The 14729-nt window shown below is 42.9% G+C and overlaps 1 protein-coding gene across 3 annotated transcripts in view; it reads right to left on the bottom strand.

Annotated features, from left to right (window-relative positions):
* GSG1 (germ cell associated 1) overlaps nucleotides 1-14323 on the bottom strand; it is a 114070-nt gene extending 99747 nt beyond the window's left edge. For all 3 annotated transcript variants that reach the window (XM_081209572.1, XM_081209574.1, XM_081209578.1), the window contains exon 1: nucleotides 13987-14323. The gene's annotated coding sequence lies outside the window, so the exon portion shown is untranslated. The remainder of the gene's footprint in view (nucleotides 1-13986) is intronic.
* Between the last annotated feature and the right edge of the window lie 406 nt (nucleotides 14324-14729).

The raw sequence follows: 14729 nt of genomic DNA, 5'->3' as shown, positions 1-14729 counted from the left end.
CCCCCCCAATAGATTTATTAACACATATTGACACCAGGGTCTACTTTCAAGAGCGTTACATACCAAGCAGGGCTTGCTCCCCCAGCAGGGCAGCACTGGATTTCAAGGCATCCTGAATGCCATCTCTCTGCCTCTGTCCCAGCCTACCAAGATGGTTCTGGCCTTCAGCCCAAGGGTGCCAACTTGAATTTAAAAAATGGGGGGAGCAGGTAAGCCCCAACCCACATAATTGATCACATGATGTGGTGCCCACATACCATTTGATGGCAATGCTCATCAACTTTGGGGAGACCTAAAGAGGTAAAGGTAAAGGGACCCCTGACCATTAGGTCCAGTCATAACCGACTCTGCGGCTGCTGCGCTCATCTCACTTTATTGGCTGAGGGAGCCGGCGTACCGCATGACTAAGCCGCTTCTGGCGAACCAGAACAGCGCACGGAAACGCCATTTACCTTCCCGCCAGAGCGGTACCTATTTATCTACTTGCACTTTGATGTGCTTTCGAACTGCTAGGTTGGCAGGAGCAGGGACCAAGCAACGGGAGCGCACCACGTCACGGGGATTCAAACCGCTGACCTTCTGATCAGCAAGCCCTAGGCTCTGTGGTTTAACCCACAGTGCCACCCGCATCTCTTGGGGAATCCTAGCCCCCTCAAATATTTTATGGGGGGGAGAAGCTCCCTTGGCCCATAGGAGTTCGCTGCTGTGCTTCAGCCCCTACCTCCTCTTCCTCCTTTTCAGCAGTCTTTGAAGAAAACAACTCCCCCCCCTTCCGCTTCCGGCATCCTCCCTGTCACCCTGGCAACCTCGTTTCAATAGCCTCCTGAAAATGGCTCCCCTATCACTTACCTTTGTTCTTGGGTGGCATATCTCTACATCAATTTCATGAGGAAGCTGGCTTGACTTCAAACCCCACATTTACCAATTCCAGAAATTATGGGGAGAATCTGGCACACAGGAATTTTAGGGGATCCTTTTCCCCTGCAAATTCATAACACTATGTATTCCAGTGGGGATCCATGCTAAAATGCTGATAATTTTCATGGAGATGTTTTGTTTTGCATTTAAAAATTCAAACTGATATGCAAATGTGCCAAAGTAAACTTAAGATGGGGCAGGAATAAGAAACTGAGCAAAAGCAAAACCATAATTGATAGGTTTGTCTACCCCAACATGCAATGGAGTCGATGGCAACACATGATTAGTAAAAGCGGGATAATGTTAGTTGAATCAGTTATGAGGAACAATATCACCTTTAAACCAAATAAAAATCCTTGGATATATCTAAGGTTGTTTGGTCAGGAGTTAAACTATCACCTTGATAATATATATTGATCCAAGTGAGATCAGAAGGATGAGGATGAGATGAGGACTTCAGCCCTTGGTGGTGTTATGACTGTGGGACCACTTCTGGTATGGAAATTTGCCAGGCTCTCTCTCATTCCATCTTTCAATGGATGGAAACCCTTTCTTAGTGTAGGTTTTCACCAGTAACCTGATGTTTTATGATGTTCTTGCTCAAGTTTTAGTACTGCTGCCTCTTGACATTTTATTAGTGATGTTTAACTACCAATGTCTCTCTATTGCTGTTCTCTTTTAAGGATGTACTGTTTTCAGGGTTGTGACAAATCTTTGAATGGTCTTCATTTCAACCATTTGAAGGAGATGAGAAGGAAAGTGATGTTCCTTCTTAGAAAGTCAAGCAGGGAGAGGGAGCTTCATTCTGATGGAAAGAGGTGGAAGGAGTCACGCAGACCATAGGGAAAGCCCCACCACACACTCACAGGTCTTTCTTGTGACCACAAAGATATACAAGAGAGCACAACTTTGAGAGCATTTGAGAGAGATAAAAGTATGTGAAAATCAGCAAGGGGTCAGAATAGCACTAATTGTTTCCTCTTATTGTAAGCCACTTTCCTTATTATTTTAATAGAAAAGCACAATATAAATAAGGAAATAAATATTGCTGTGTCAAAACCGCTAATTGTTCCCTTTTATTGTAAGCCGCATTCCTTACTATTTTAATAGAAAAGTGAAATATAAATAAGGAAATAAACCGAGGGTGATCGAGGAAAATCACACAGCCCATTTCCAGAAATTCAAAATTCAAAGACGAGCATATTGAGGGAAAGAAACAGTATATGGAACAAGGAAGAGAAAAAATATGTGGAGGATTTGTTCACTCCTAGTCTACAACATTCTAGCCTGAAAGACTATTTTTTTAAGGTCAGTTTGAAAGTTACCCTTTAGAAGGATGGTTAAGCAAGTTAAAATGAAAAGCTCTCACTTGTCTGATTCATTTTGCTGACTCTCCTGGGAACGCTGGATCCTTTGTACTTAAGCAACATTGCATTTGCTGTCTTGGAAACATAAATGATTGCTGCCTTAACTGTGATGGATTACTGAGCTTCATATCTCTGGATCAGCCTTCTCCATTTTAGAGCCCTCCAGACAATTTGGACTACAACTCCCATCAGCCCCACACCCAGGCTGAGGGTGATGGGAATTGTAGTTCAAAATGCCTGGAGGGCATCCGGGTATGGGGTATCAAAACATAACAATGGAAGGATTCAGAGAAACAGCTCTAGTAGTGGTAACTGAGCCTGTGAAATTGCTGCAAGTGCAGGCTTTGAGTTTTTCCAGTTGTTGAGAAGATGGACAGTAGAGAGGAAAGGGAGGGCTTTTGCCTTTATGTTCTGCTTGTGATCTTCTGAGAAGGACCTGGTTGATCACTGCTGGCAGCAGGGCCTTTGATCTGATCCAACAGACTTCCCTGTGTCCCTGTTCCTGAATACTGATGCATTAGTATGAACATCAGAGATGGGGAAAATTGCACATACAGTGGTGCCTCGCAAGACGAAATTAATTCGTTCTGTGAGTTTTCTCGTCTAGCGAGTTTTCCGTCTTGCGAGGCATTCGTCTTGCGGGGCACCACTGTATAGGCATGATTAGGGTTCCAGAAAACCCAGATGCTTACATGAGGACCAGTTGCATAGGCTTCTACATTGCAGACATTTTACATTAAATGTGTGGACATTAGGATGAGAACATGGAAACCATGTCATGTCATGGTAGGGATTTACACTTTCCTTTTCAATGTGTGGACTTACATGCTGAAGGGAACTAATAAAGCCTTGTTTCCTATCATTCAGATTGACGATACAGCTGAGTTCTCTTTGAGACTCATAGCTTGAGAAATGTCACATTATTCCAATGTGTGAGCACAATTCAAATAAAACAGAACAAGCTTTTTAGTAATAAAAAACACAATGTGAGCATGCCTCTGTGTGTGTCCCCTATATGAAGTGAAGGCATGCCTCAGAGTTTTCTGCAAGCATTCAGGGACATTAGCATACATTAACTACTGCATGGAGAGGCTCCTTGTAATGTGATAGTATGCCCCATTCCCACTGACCCACGGTAAAAATCAGCAGGGGACCACAGATGATGGTAAGCAAGACCAGAACCAATGAAGGGTGCAGCCAAGCCAATGGTGTGCAAAGCCAGACAAAAGTAGGTGAAGTATGCAGAATTGCAGAATTGGATAGTGTTGTTCTCTCTCTCTCTCTCTCTCTCTCTCTCTCTCTCTCTCTCTCTCTCTCCTCTTTCTCTTTCTCTCTCTTTCTGTCACACACTTCTCCCCTCCTCTCTGTGCTACTTCATTTATGTGAGCAACGTGGAATTAGAACAAGGTCACATACACCCCATGAAATTTGACCAAGGTCACATATAGCCCACAGGTTCTTAATCCTAATTTTAAAGGATACATACTTCCATCAATGTGGTAGCCAGCAATTACTTACTGGACCTCAGACAGTTAGCAAGCATAACTTGGAATTCAAGATGCAGGGTAACAGGTAGCAAGAGAGAGCAAGGTCAACAGCAGCAGGACCATGGATAGCTCCAAGGTAGCCAATAAGTTGTTCCACCTTGCTCCCCAGAGAAGTTCGAGCTATTAAAGGGGTAGTGCTGTGGCTTGTAGCCATAAGCAAAACTCTGCTAATGGATACTAAAATGTTGTTTATTAACCACAAGCTACACAATGGTCAACAAATCAAATCAGATTGCCTAAAAGTTAATCCTTAACTCATATCCCCCTTCTTCTTCTTCTTCTTTCTTCTTCTTCTTCTTCTTCTTCTTCTTCTTCTTCTTCTTCTTCTTCTTCTTCTTCTTCTTTTAAAAAAGAAAGCTTTATTAGCCTTCTGCATAGTAAAGTGACTTACCGACCAATATTCTTGCCATCACTTTGGTGCCAGGAGTACCAAAGGGCTTTGTAATGACAGTAATTTACTGCATTCTTAGAAATCATATTAGCAGACTTATATCTCTCTTTTTAAAAAAGAATAATAACCCCCTACCCCAAATGGCAATAATTCAATTTTAGTTTTAGAAATTAAAAATTTGTTAGCATTATCCTGGGCACCTCTGGGCGACATCTGCATTGTTTGTAGCAATGCTCAAATGAAGTGTTTGCCTTAATTCACAGTCAAACCTCCAAGCATGTTAGTCATGATGTAAATCAGGTCTCCTTAACTGTGCTTTCCTTTCTACCACAAAGAACATTTTCTTCAAATGCCTGAAATAAATGGGACACCCGCTAATGTGGCTATTTTGTACACTGTTATTATTTCATTTAGATGGCGATATACAAATGCCTAGCAGTTGGCATGAAATAATGCAATGAGAAATTACAAACAAAGTGGCAAATGTGAAGGACACCAAAGGCCAGCAGAAAGTAGAAAATAGAAAAAATATATAGATAAGTCTACTTAGTGATGGGAGAGATCATCTTGGACAGTCTTCCAACCCCCAGTTGTCTCTTGTAGTTTTACCAATTTGTGCCTGGTTCTGGAATGACCCTATCAGTGAAAATGAAAGCTGCACATTTCAGGCACATATCCAGCATAATACATTTTAACCTTCCAATTGCTTACTAGCACTTATTTGATCTCATGCATAAGATTACATTCACTTACTAGCACTGTCAGGAGAATGGTGGCAATGATAACATCAAGCCACAAATAGCTCCCATCAGTGCCTTTCTGACACATAAGGATGTGTATAGATTTCAAGCAGGCCAAAAGCTTGAAACTAGCAGAACACAAGGGACATTAGAATCAGGATAGGGAAGCTGTGGCCCTCCAGATGTTGTTGAGCTCCAACTCCTATCATTTCCAACCCTCGGCCACACTGGCTGGGGCTGATGGGAGTTAGAGTCCACAACATCTGGAGGGCCACAGCTTCCCCAGCCCTGTTTTAGAATGTAAAATTTCCCCACATCATCCTGGAAAGAGAGCATCCAGAAGGAAGATTGCTACCAAATGAAACACAAGATGTTATGCTCACTGCCAGCTGAACAGAAGAAAAAAGGGAGAGCCATATGCCCAAACTGGTACTGGCCTAGAACAGCCAAGTACACTCCTCCACAGAGACCCTGGCATTTTATGCAATACTTTGAAATATGGCAGCCATGTCATATATCTATTAAGATGAAGAGGGGTCCTCTGGAAGTGAACACTCATGTAACTCCCAATATGCCCAGGGACTGAATTAGCAAGAAACCTGATAGTTTGTTACTACTACTACTACTACTACTACTACTACTACTAATTTATTATTTATACCCTGTCCATCTGGCTGGGCTTCCCCAGCCACTCTGAGTGGCTTCCAACAAAATATTAAAATACAATAATGCATCAAACATTAAAAGCTTCCCTAAACAGGGCTGCCTTCAGATGTCTTCTAAAAGTCTGGTAGTTGTAGTTGAACATTGTGGGAGGGTGTTCCACAGGGCGGGTGCCACTACCGAGAAGGCCCTTTGCCTGGTTCCCTGTAATTTGTCTTCTCGCAGTGAGGGAACCACCAGAAGGCCCTCAGCGCTGGACCTCAGTGTCCAGGTAGAACAATGGGGGTGGAGACGCTCCTTCAGATATACTGGACCAAGGCCATTTAGGGCTTTAAAGGTCAGCACCAACACTTTGAATTGTGCTCAAAAACGTACTTAGAAAACTTCAGAATATTCATTCTAGCAGAAAAGGTCCTATTTCCTTTTAGGGGGCGTTTCTCATGCACACTCCCCCCTTTTTTGGGGAGCACCCGCAAAATGTCATTGTCACCAAACTGCCAGCCAGTATCTCCCCACCCCACAAATTTAATCTAGATTCACCATTTTTGGATAAAATCCTACTAGAACACAAAAACCCCAACTGCTGACAATAACCATTTTGCAACAACCCAACAACCCATTTATAGCCCATCTAGAAATACAGTGGTACCTCTGGTTCCAGACGCTTAAGGTTACAGATGCTTCAGGTTACAGACTCCACTAACCCAGAAATAGTACCTCAGGTTAAGAACTTCGCTTCAGGATGAGAACAGAAATTGCGCCACCGCCGCTGCGGTGCGGCAGCAGCAGGAGGCCCCATTAGCTAAAGTGGTACCTCAGGTTAAGAACAGTTTCAGGTTAAGGACGGACCTCCAGAATGAATTAAGTTCTTAACCTGAGGTACCACTGTACCTTTTAAAAAGTAGCAGGGTGGTTCCATCTTCCATCCATCTTCTGTGCATATAGAGTTATGCAGAGAACAGGGGAAGGCGTAAATCATACGTCAAGCGTCTGATTCCCCTCCCCCTCGCTTGGGTCCACCCTGCCATGGAAAATGAAAGCAAAACAGAAGCAAAGAACAAAGAAAGGAGAGGAGAAAACTGTTTTGAAATTGGTTCCAAAAAGAGTGTGCCATGCTTGCCTTTAAAAATAAATAAAATCAAGGGAATGTTACTTTCAAGAAGTAAATTTGGAAATCAGCTTTTGCAAGAAGCCAAGTGATGCCAAGCTTGGATGTGGATAAGAATACCCAGTCCAAAAAACCCAAAGAAAACAAGAAAAAGAAGTTTTCACTTAGCCCAGACTGTTTCTTGAATTATTACCTTTCAAATTAAAAGATAAGCAGAAGCAAATACAAGCATACCTGAAACCAGCATCTTGACTACGTCCTTTCCCTGTGTGTGCTATGAAAACCCCACAAAAAAAGAAAGCAGAATTTCAACATTGTTCTCTTTCGTTAAATTATGTCTCAGTTACACCTATTCCCATCAAAGAAAAGAGTGAATTCCTCCAGGGACAGAAGATTCCAGCTTAGAAGGCTGATGAGTCTCACCTCTGCAAGCGACAGAAAATCACACAGTAGTGTCTTATAAAAGACAGGGGGATTACACTTCACTAAACAAATTTAACAAACAATAGAAAAGCCAGGTGATTGCCACAGAGAAGGTGAAGGCACACAAACAATAGCCTGTGGACTCAGCTGCACAAATATGAGCTGCCTTACAGTCAATTATGCAGCGTGTGAATCTTGACATGACACAAAAATGAGCATCTTGCCTATGAACCCAACTATGCAGGTCACAAAGGAAGACAGGAGAAATTACATCTTAAATTCCCCAGAATTAATTAGAAGCAAATTCCCCAAACACAACAGCCCTGGGATTTGAGCATCAGCATCTAGCTGCTACTGGAATGCATGGGGGGGGGGAGTTAGATGCATCAGGGCAATGTAGATGTCAGAGGCTCCAGCCTTAACCATCATTTTGAAGTGGATGGGAAATATGTCACTCCCCAGATATGTTGCTGGGATACAATTCCCTTCCAATACCTGACCATTTCCCATGCCAACCACCTCCCCTCCTCTGGCTGTGACAAAGTAGGGCAATGCCAGGAGAAGCTGGGGGAGAGAAAAGGGCTGTTGTTCAAGCCATCCCATGTCTGCATCCCATAAGAAGATGAAGAACAGGAGGAGGTAGCATTCAAATGGAGCCCTTTCTTCAGAACTTGAAAGCTTGCCCACTAATTTGGGAGATTTGGGTGGTCTAATAAAGGTAGTACTCAAATGAGTATTTTGGAAGTTCTCAAGTTGCCCTGATCCCAAGTCAGTACAGTCTATATGACAAGCGTTGGCTCTCTGAGATCCTTCCCATGATTCTTTTAACTAGGCAGAGGGCCTTCTCGGTAGTGGCGCCCGCCCTGTGGAACGCCCTCCCATCAGATGTCAAAGCGATAAACAACTACCTGACATTCGGAAGACATCTTAAGAAGCAGCCCTGTTCAGGGAAGTTTTTAATGTGTGACATTTTAGTGTATTTTTGGTCTCTGTGGGAGCCACCCAGAGTGGCTGGGGAGACCCAGCCAGATGGGCGGGGTACAAATAATAAATTATTATTATTATTATTATTATTATTATTATTATTATTATTATTATAACTAGGTTTGAACCGACTTGAACCTTAGCATACTTCAGGAGACCCCATGTGCCAAGTATGCAGAAGGGCTGCTAGCTATGGGGCCTCCCCATGTTGCCCGTTAGATGTCAGGATATTACGCACTATGCTTTTACAAAACATTGGGGATGTTACTGATAACAAGGATTGTCCACTTTTATTAAGCTAACATTATTTACGCTATCTATTTCATACTCTAGATTCCTTTTATATTAGAATATTATTTGCTTATTCTAATCCCCCTTCAACACACTTTCTCTCTTCTGTGTTAATGCTTAGATAACAGTTTCTTAGGTACATGATGCCTGTCATTTGTTCCTGTTGACCCACATTACAATTTTGCCACAAGGAGCAGTACAAACTGCTCTGCAACTACGCTCACTAAAGCAGAACTCACACCTCCCCAGAAGAGGAAATCTACAATGGAAAGGAACCTAGACATGTACATAACTGATGCTCTCTGCAACACTGAGAGATGGGAATTTGTTCTTAGAGGACTCAAGACCAAACTCTCCAATCTCTAGAGAACAACTTCAAATAGAATAGAATGGATTCTTTCAATGTGGTGTGTTTTCCAAATGTTTCTCCTTCCAGCTTTCTTATGCTAATTATTAGTTTGATTTGAAACACATGTGTTTTCTAATATTCACTCAGGCAAGATCTGAATGGTACTGAGGATACAGAAATACTGCATAACCTCATTTTAAAAAGTATTTTCTTTTAACTGTGAGAATTTGTAAAACTTAGTTCCTTTATGCAAGGACAAACTATTTGTGGTCCAATTAACATAAAGTGGTATCACAAATGGACTTTGAATTGGTTTGGTTTGCTTTGCATTTTCTGCACCTACAATATCAAAAGTTGAAAAAGAACACAAACATGTTGGATAAAAAGTACATTTTATTATTATTATTATTTAAAATCCTTTTTTATATATACAAAAAAGGTGATTTCTACTTCTTATTCTTCACAGGTGAGATATTCCAGTCTATAAAGCATTCATGGAGCCAGCTCATAAGTTACAGAGAAGAGGAAATGATTTAATATTTCCTTTTTAAAAATGTGGGGATTGTGTCTCTTCTCCAGCATCTATGAGAGCTAATGAATGAATTTTCCTGCAGCCTTTGGCTCAGAACAAAACCCTGCCCTGAGAAAAGACTGCATGGTATAGTGATTCCTGGAATGTGCTGGCTTAACCCTGCATATGAAATTCTCCCATATTAAAAATTTCCTGCATGACTGGGAAAAGAATATCAGCTTAGCCTTCTCCCTAGCATGCTTTTCTCAGAATAAGCAGCCATGGAGCAGGAGAATTAGGGAAGCAGAGGATGGCTGAGATTTTCCAAGGTGAGTGCATGCATGTGACAGCGAAGTGGGAAACTGCTTCTGTAAAATATTATATTTGAAGTCTCCGGAGGGACTTGCCTAGATATATGGGTAATAAATCTTGCACATAAAGAAGCAGACACTGAATCATGAGCAGGTTTGTTCTGATCAGCAAAGGGGCAGACTATTAACATCACTATATAAAACCCAAACAAACCTCAAACTGTCAGGCTGTCTTCACACGTGGCTGTCCTTAATGCTTGTATGTAAACTCCAGCTTTGTTAAGATGTTTTAATGTGATGGAGTTTGCATTCTTTGATTAGCTTGGTATAAGTGAAAGGCAAATGAACAAAATTTAAAATGTCAAATGCACAATGCTAAAAAAAAATAAGCCCATCTAATTCTCTCTTATTTTTCTCATACAAAACTAGCATTTCCAAAGTATGATTTTTTACCCATGAAGCTAGCATATCCCTGTTAATGTTAATTTTTTTCATAATGCAAGGTGCTCTGCATTTACAATGTTTCCTATTTAGTTCAAGCTACCAGCTTGCACATCTTTCTGTTAAGCTGTAAGAGAACCAGTAGATGGAGCTGAAGAACATGGAGAATAACTTCTGCATTTAGAAGAATGACTGATCAAACCTGTTGGACCCTGGCGATGCTAATGTGTTTTGTTTAGTTTTTTGTAAATTGCTACCAGCTGTGATTGCTGTCATAGAATCATAGATTGGAGAGCTGGAAAGGACCATGAGGGTCATCTAGACCAACCCCATGCAAGGCAGGAACCTTTTGCCCAACGAGGGGCTTGAGACCATGACCTTGAGATTAGAATCTCATGTTCTACTGAGTGAGCTAACCTAAACTTCAACAGTGTACCAATGTAAGGTCATCTGGCACCACACACACACACACACACACAAGCTTGACTCTTAGTTTCCATACAGACCTACATCACATCATGGATTCCTCTTCATGCCAGATTTTACGTTAAAGCCCTGTTCCCAAAGACTATTTGTTATATAATAGCCTCTGGCAAGATGCCGTTCAGAAAAGCATAAATCAGCTGAAGAATAAATAGCAGAGCCCGGTGAGAAAAATGCATTGAGAACTTCAGGAGGATCCTAGATATGGAGCATTTTCTTTCCTAGGCATCTGCCCCATCTCATATTAAAATAAAATTCCCACCCTGAATCTACTCATTCTTCCTTCATTTCATTCTTCTTTTCTGTGTGGAAAAGGGAAATTCTATAATGGAAGAAACAGAGTTACCTGCAGAACCGTGGACCAATAAACCAAAAAAAACACAAAAACCCCCCCAGCTGTATTCCATTGGAATTTCCCCCCTGTTTGCTGATCACAACACTGCATTCATCCTGGTAATCTCTTTTGGCTGATATGCAGGCAGTCATTAAGAGAACTGTATCTTCCCTCCAGTCCCCTGAAAAGAGACCTGGAACATCCTTGGGGAAGCCCCATCTGCTCCCAGTTCTGCACCATGTCATGTCATAATCATTCCTAAGCATGCCTCATTTAGTTTGATATGTACCAGATTGAGAAAGATCCCTTGGTGATAGCAAACATCTTGGATTGCTGGAACATACAGGCAAGATGAGCAGAAGTGTGAAGTGGACGTTAATAGGGACAGCATACTGTGCTGCCAGACAGGTGTGCTCTGGGATCAGCAGAAGTAGGAGGAAGCAGACCAAAAAGATGGTCTGACCGATACAGGGAATACAGTGTTAATTTGGTCATTTGGCCCAGATGCTTGACAGTTCTGTGAAGAAACTCAAACTCCATTCGGGTGCCAGAAAGCTGCATGCTCATTCAGCAATGCTCGAGAGGTCTGCAGCATTAGAAGCAAGATTGCAAAGTAGCCAATGCAACTACTGTGGCTTCCATGATAAATGCTGACACAGTTATTCACAGCAGCAGCTTTCTCTCTCTTGCTAAGCAGGTACCATGCAAACTCAAAACAAGTTCAGCTCCCGACCAGAGGACCTGACAACCAACACTGTTCAAGAATTGGTTGTAGGAATAAAAGCAGGCAGAATCAGGGATATGATGCAGGGACAGAAGGCTAAGTGAGAGGAGCATTATAAGAAAAGAGCTGAAGGAAAAAATAGATGTTGTCGCTTCGTGTGTCAGAAAGGTGACTGTGTTTTTGTGAGCAATCTGGGGGTGGGGGGAGCAACTGCCAAACAGGAGAATGTACACAATGGGAAAGAATGTTTGAGCCCGTGTGTTGGGTGGAGAGTGGAGATTTCAGGGAGGCTCAGAGTCTGAGATGAGAACACTAGAAGAAGAAGAACAAGGAGTCCACATCTGATGTAGGAAGAACGACAAGGAAGGAATATAAAAATGAGGTAATGAGTCTAGAATATGGGGACAATTCTCTTGGCTGCAATACTTGGATTTTAAATGCTTTGAAGCCCCAGGAAGGACAGAGAGGAGAAAGGTATCATAGTAAAAGGCTAACAGAGGACATGTGGGATATCCAGCTTCATATTACCAACATGCTTAAGATGTAACTAATGCATGAAAGGGTTAAGACCATAGAGTAAGCTATCCTGCCAGGCTTAGCTAGAGTACTCCCCCTCACCTTGGGAGGATGGATTATCAAGCTCTTTGTTCTCCCATTCCATCATGTGAACTCTACCAGTAAGGAGGTCGGAGCTAATTTCTCAGACTGCATGGCTTTTGCAAGCCATCTTTGTGTTTCTATATACTACTTTGGAACCTAAGTTTTGCTGCCTATGTTTTCTGACTGCTGTATAGAAAAGCACATGGATCTGACCTTTGAAGAGTCTGTAAGTAAACCATTTTAAACTTATCATGCATGTGGTCACTTTGTATGCCAAAGGAAGAGGGGAACTTTGCAAGCAACTTAGAAGGGGATCTTTTAATGTTTAACTACCTAAATTCCCATGCTTTACTTTGCTGCATATTTTGTGATTTTAAATCTCGGCTGGGGTTCTCTCACCAAAGAGTATTCACCCCAAACCTGGATCTTTGGCATGCAGGGAATTTACCTAATAATTTCTTTCCCAACCAACAGGGGTTATGGGCCCAGAATGCTTAAGAGAAGATTGGAAATAATTTGGAGAATTTGAGGGGTGGAAGGAAGTCAAGTCTATTGTTTCCCTCGGTCTACCATGGGAACGCTGGAATGCAAAGAGGTGAGCTAGTTGCTGCAAACTCAGACTGCATGGCATTCTACAAATCCATTCTTACAGACAAGGGCCTGAACTAGGGATGTAAGTGGCCACAAGACCATGGACTCAACATTCTACCCCAGTCTCCAGCAACAGGGACAAATGAAATAGTGTAGTTGGTATCAGGACAGCAGGGCCACTTGCCTTTATTCATTACTGCAGCTATGGGTGTTAGCATGTACCAATTCAGAAATTGTGGCACTGTTTCTGTGTGTTGCCCAGTGAACTGTCAGCATAAGCTTCAGCAGAGAGCGAAGGAGCCACTCCTATGTAGCTGCGATCAGGCAGGTGAGGTCAATGCCCAGTCACTCAGATGGACTTGTATATACCTCTACCTGGAAGAGCATTTATTTCTGAGCACCAGTGGCAAAAGTGATTGCCACGGATGCTCCAGCTCCTCAAAGTTGTGTGGGGAAGAGCTTTAAAGTGGAGGTAGGAGGCAGGAGTCTCAGGTAGGAGGAGGGTCACACCAGTGTGCTTTGCTTGCAAAACCCTGCTAGGCATCTGCTTCCCCCCTTACTGCTGCAAAGCACCAGCACATCTCACGCTGAGGCAGAATATCCGAGGTGCGTGATGTCTGTCATGAAGGTCATTATCCTAGGGGTATCAGTATTTGTGTGTGGGGAGGAAGGGGCAGTGGGGATGGAGAAGAATACATGGCCCAGGCAGCTGCTACCACCAAGCACAGTGTCCTGCTATTTGAGGCACAAGCAAGGGCTGGGGGAATCGTCCTGGTGGGGGTATGAGCTCTAGAGCGCTGCATTTTCTCCCCCTCAGGCTCCACGCAGCTGGCCCGGCCGTTTCCAGCTCAGCTCACTCTCTGGCATCACTTACTAATCTGTGACAAGTTCAGTATGTGCCCAGTGCTATGGAGTGAAGGAACTGACATTGACTCACCCAGGGCAGCGCGTTCACCCTAATGACTGTTCTACTTGCCGACAGTAGATGGCTCTCCAGACAACTTGATGAAAACAGGCTCGGCACATTTACATTATCTTTAACTGCAACCTCCCCGATGTTGCACTTTCCTTCCCCTGCACACACACACACAATCCCTCCCACTTGGATCTGTAATCCACCCCCACTCCATTTCCCATTCCCGTCTCCCCCCTTTTCATTGTCATTTAACCTCTTTCCCCCTCTGTCCCTGACGCCTCTTTTACTACTTACCATTTTCCCCTGGATTATTTCTCCCATCTCATCGCTCGCGCATTTCCATCCCGTCTTCTTCCATCTTCGTGCTCTCTCTTGTACTCTGGACGTGCATTTGAAGATAGCCTTCCGGTGAGATATGACAAGGAAGCATTCTTAGTTGGCAGAATCAGCCTGTTCACATCCCTGAAAGTAAGAAAATCCTCAGATCTCCCTGCCTTTTTCTTTTGTTCCTTTTACTCACATTCTTCCCCTCCTCTAATGCTCCCTGGTGCATCTATGCCTTGACCATCTTTAAATTATATTCCAGTCCCTTCTGCCTCCTCCTGAAAGTCTTTCAGCGACCACCATATCCGATTCTCTCCCTCTCTCTCTTACACACACACACACACACACACACACACACACACACACACCCCTGTGAAACTGCATTTCTCTTTGCAAAGCAATTACATTTTCAGCTCATTGAGGCAGAGGTTTATGGGGAGGGGGGACTCCTGGGTCCACAGAACCATCTAAGGAATGTTTAGCAGAACCAAGCAAGATGTCAGAAAATCGTGGCAAGCTTTTGAATCCTCCCAAATTCTTTATCAGGCAATATGTGACACAAAGTGGGGGCATCTGTTTTTCCATGGTTTGCTGACTGGGAAGCATAGGTGTGTTGGAATTTAGTGGCCCAAATATTAACTGAGAGTCTCTGTAGTTTCATTATTTTTGAAGAGAATGCAGAATCCAGACTGCTTTCTGGTTTTACCTCAAGC

Source organism: Podarcis bocagei, assembly GCF_964188305.1.
Source record: "Podarcis bocagei genome assembly, chromosome: 10".
In the NCBI taxonomy this organism is placed as follows: Eukaryota; Metazoa; Chordata; class Lepidosauria; order Squamata; family Lacertidae; genus Podarcis; species Podarcis bocagei.
Note: the sequence above shows the minus strand (reverse complement) of the source record. Positions and strands in the feature narration are given on the sequence as shown.